The sequence below is a fragment of the Silene latifolia genome, chromosome X, assembly GCF_048544455.1.
Source record: "Silene latifolia isolate original U9 population chromosome X, ASM4854445v1, whole genome shotgun sequence".
Lineage (NCBI taxonomy): Eukaryota > Viridiplantae > Streptophyta > Magnoliopsida > Caryophyllales > Caryophyllaceae > Silene > Silene latifolia.
The window spans coordinates 287,319,450-287,324,281 of record NC_133537.1 but is presented as its reverse complement, the minus strand read 5'-3'; the positions used below and the strand labels follow the sequence as shown (position 1 = coordinate 287,324,281).

The 4,832-nt window shown below is 41.3% G+C and overlaps 1 non-coding gene across 1 annotated transcript; it reads right to left on the bottom strand.

Annotated features, from left to right (window-relative positions):
- Positions 1 to 3,402: 3,402 nt before the first annotated feature.
- On the bottom strand, positions 3,403 to 3,511 carry LOC141625734 (small nucleolar RNA R71). Its single transcript, XR_012535498.1, has one exon. It is a non-coding gene; the product is annotated as a small nucleolar RNA R71 (small nucleolar RNA).
- Between the last annotated feature and the right edge of the window lie 1,321 nt (positions 3,512 to 4,832).

The window sequence follows — 4,832 nt, the reverse complement described above, 5'->3', positions numbered from 1 at the left end:
TCTCCTTCAATACTCGTCCATCCAATATCATCAAAAAGCTTTCGAATATGCACAAAAGACGGGAATTTCCGCCTTATTATCTCCTTTCCTATAAAACATATAAAATGCACTAGGAAAGCAAATAGGAAGGTTTTGACGGATAAAATGGCTAAGGAATGTTATAATAGTATGCAAAATAGGCTCAATTAGGGGACTAAATGTGCGCAAATAATGTTCACATCAAATATCCCCAAACCGAACCTTTACTTGTCCCGAGTAAATAGGTGACAAAAACTAGACCTTTATTTAAGCTAACCTACTAATATAACCGATGTGAGACAATTAGCGGGTTTCACTCCGCCCCTTCAACTCACAACAAGACAACCATGAGGTAGGATGCCTTCTTGCAAGGCAAGGTGGGTCTTGCCAAAATGGCGACACATCCAAGCATTAAGCACACAAAACAAGTAATGGATGCATCTACAAAAGAATAGCCACTTGCCTCATCTAAGTGGCGGAAATTATCTAAAAGGGGAAGCAATTCAAGGGACACACTCCTTCATAGATATGGTTTCTTCAAACTACTAAGCCTAGAAGGATACCAATAAATCACCTCCAAGTTGTGTCAAGCTAGAGTACCTTTGTCCACAATCGTTAAATGCTTTTGTCATGAATAGACTCCCTATGGTATTAGAAACACTGGAGGATCGCGGAATTCCCCTTCTTGCCTAGACAGGAAGAAGGGTCGTCTCCTCTCTACCATGCACAAAAATGGATACGATGGATAAAGGGATCAATAGATATTTGAGTTTCATTTGGGAGTTTGCTTTGTTGTTTTTTTTCCATCCCAATTTCTTGTGGCATTTGACATTTGAGAACACTTTCTTTTTGCCATTTCTTTTGATTTTTGGCATTTCAATACTTGACAACTTTTCACTTTTTGCATTTTCTTTTGAACATTTTCAAAGTCACCCCAATTAGTAACAAGGGTGCCTTATTTTTGAAGCATAGGAGTTTTCATTTTGTTACTCCTCTTTTCTTTTGATGCATTTGCAAACTTTTTCTTTTCTTTTCTTGAACTCAAATTTGGATAATTTCTTTTTGCGCCCATTCCCTTTGTTGACAAAATGTATGGTAGAACATAGATGAATGATGGTTGCATGGTTTCAAGGGTCACTGATGCGTGTCCTTAATATGATGTTTTACACCCTATTTTACACGCATTTCAGAGCTCAATCAAGTAGTTATACTACTATTTTCCCTATTTCCGTCTACTTTCGTGTTTTTGTATTATATTGCAGAAATGTGAAGAATCCAGCGGAAATCGACCGAATCCGTCCCTAAGTATCTTGCATTGCATTTGACGTGAAGTATTTACTCAAGAAACGAACTTGGTGCGCATTTCGAGGCCTGAAAGACAACTTTATGAAGAATTTAGAAGCGACTACCAGCTACAGTGGTCGATCGACTGATGCCTATGGTCGATCGACCAGAGCACGACTTACAGAAGCTACTATTCAGCGGGGTTCAGTCGATCGTCCGGTTCCAGTGGTCGATCGACCAAACCGTTAATCTGACGCAAATTTCGAGAATTCCAAAGCCCATTGTAATTAGGTTTTAGGAATAAGTGTTACGTTATATTCCTATATAACGTAACCTGATGTTTTCAGAAGATCGTCAAGTTTTTCACCATCAGTTTTAGGGAAATAATTAGGGTTCAATAATAAGATTAGCATTAGCATTCTTAATCATCTAATACAATTTTTATTTTCGTTCGTGCTTTGGATCCTGCTTCATGCCTTCAACTGGTAATTTTAATTCCATAATTTCAGTTTACTCTTTATTTCGTTCATAGTTAGAATTGCTAGATTAGAATTCCCAAAGCCGAGTTATCGTTTTATGTTAGTTAAATATTTAGTTATTTCCATCATGAATTCAGTAGCTTCGTTTGTTAATCTTATTGTTGTTTCTATCACAATCATGAGTAGCTAAATCATTCGTGCTAAGATGTAGGGGATCTGTAGGTTAGGCGGCATTAGAATTCATAACCCCTGAATCGCGCCATGGTCGACCGACTGGCCTACCTGGTCAATCGACCGGCCACGTGAGATTTGCTTCGTTTTAATTAATTTAATTGCTATATTTGACGAATCGAGTGCACGCGACTATTTGAATGCTTAGGAATTGACCAACCCGATAAGATCGAAAGATAGGGGAGGGAGACAGACTACTTAATTAAGACGACTGAATTAATAAGATCGAGAGATAAGTTAATTTAGACTTTTAAGTCACTTTTCAGGACGAAAGTTAGCATTAGTGATATTAGGGACCCGTAGCTAGATCGAAAGATGCTACCTGTTAAGAATGGACCGAGAGGACTTCTTATTTTCCCGTCTCACGTGATTGACTCAGACTAACCTAGGACACTGTCGCCGAAACTATAGTGAACCGACCATCTTGGCACTCTTTTAATATTTATTTTCCTCTTATTTCTTTAATTACTCGTTTACTTGCTTTAGTTTCTTTTAAATTTAATTGCCTTTAGTTATAGAACAATTCAACTCAAACCCCCACATAATTGTTACCTTAGACTAAAATTAAGATAACTATTAATTGCATCGCCTCTCTGTGGTTCGACCCTGACTGCCACTAGCTATAGTAGTAGTTTGGACTATAAATATTATCTTTGGTACTCTACGACGGTATCAAATTTTGGCGCTGTTGCTGGGGAGGCAATTGTTTAATTTTTAGTTGTTTTTATTTTAATCCTTTTCTTAGTTTAAGGGACATCTGTTCCTTAAACTATTCTCATATTCTAATTGTCGTTTCCTCTTATGCGCAGGTCACAGGGTGGTGTACCGAGACCATTGGATCCTGAGATCGAAAGGACTTTGCGCGAGTTGAGACGATCATCTAGAGTATTGCCGACAGAGGAAGAGCTGAGTACTCTGTCTAGTTACTACGAGAACGAGCTGTTTGAGGAGGATCCACCTTCGTCACCTATTTCTACTTCCTCAGCTGAGACCGTCACATCTCCAGACATGGCTGAAGAAGTAAGTATAGCCAGTCACTCCGAGCCAACAGCTGAGAATCTCTATAAGGGATTCGCATTACCGAGGACAGACGAAAAAATTTGAACCGAAACCGTCTTATATTAACTTGGTTGAGAGAAACCAATTTGGGGGAGCTGCAAATGAAGATGCAGCTAAACATATGGAGACATTCATTGACTATTGCTGCTCCATACCCCCACCGGCAGGTGTGACCCAGGACCAGGTGAAGGAGACGATGTTCATATTCTCGCTTCGTGATGCCGCAAGAGAATGGTACCGAGATCTGGATCGATCTGCTAACGGGATCACTGATTGGAATTCGCTGGCCCTAGCATTCTACAAGAAATATTTCTCCGCCTCGAAGACCAATGCCATTAGAGCTCAGATCACGAGCTTTAAACAGGGTCCTGATGAGAATTTTCATGAGGCATGGGTCCGTTTCAAGAAGTCAAAGTGCGAACTATTCCGCACCATGGGTTCGAGCAATGGAGCCTATGCAATCAGATTTATAATGGGCTTTATGACGATCGAGGGGCTATCCTGGATGCTGCACTAATGGCGATTCCAGGAGAATGTTGGAGAAACTAAGGGGTGTAAAATCATTGATGATATGGCCACCCATAAAGCTGAGCATGGAAATTCCAGGGGAAATCAAAGGAGAGCTGCTGAAACCCCTTTTGTAGCTGCATTAGAGGCTCTTACGGCGAGATTTGATAAGTATGAGCTTGGAAGAGGATCTCAAAAAGGAGGTATTTACCAAGTTAATGATGTTTCAGACGGTCCCTTTACATGCAAAAGATGTGGAGCTGAGGGACATATTTTGGATTTTTGTCCTAGTTCGACTGAAGTATGTGCTGCCTTTCAACATTATAGGCAGACTGGTACATATCCCGATTCCTCTAATATCCACCCCAATTTGAGGTGGTCTAATCAGAATGTCCTTAATCCGGGTCCACAACAGCAGCAGCAGCAAAGTTATGTGCCCCCTCATAAGCAACAGCAGTTTCAAAAGCCTTCCTATGTGCCTCAGCAGCAGCAATTTCAAAGTTCTGACATTTCTGAGTTGAAAAACATGGTTCAAAATCTGTCGGGTTTGCTGCAAAAAGAGTCTCAAGCTAGAGAGACTTCTACAAAAATGTTGGAGAGTCAAATTGCTCAACTGGCAAGCAAAAGTGCAACTCGAGCTCCGGGGCAATTACCGTCGCAGCCGGATCAAAAAGAGACCCTAAATGCTATCACTTTGAGGAGTGGGTCTACCCTTGATGGCCCGCTATGGTCGAGGACGCTACTGGAAAAGATGAGGTGGAACCAAGTAAGAAGAAGGCAGTAACGAACAGTAGCAAGAAAAAGACGATTAGCAGGTATATCAGTCGATCGACTGACATACCCGGTCGATCGACCAGTCCGCGAAATAGCACAGCTTCTGGTCCTGTAGAAGTCGGTCGATCGACTGACCTACACGGTCGATCGATTGAAAACGCTGCTGATATTGAACCTTTTCGCCCTCCAATGCCAGATAACTTGAGGGACCACTTATTTCGGGGTACGACGACTCCGAAATTATTGAGGCAAGACCCAAATGCTGATGGGTCTGTTCCGGTTCCAAAGTATGACCCAATGACGATTAATGGCTCATTCTTGAGACGGTCTGAAGAAGGTTCGAGCTTCAACAAGGAGAAGGTAGTGGATTTTCAGGCCTAAGTCCACCGATGCTTAGTATGAGAGATCTAGAGGAGAGGGCTAAGTTGCTTCTTACAGCCCCTTATCCGGAGAGATTGGTGCCGACAAAGGAACAGGTAT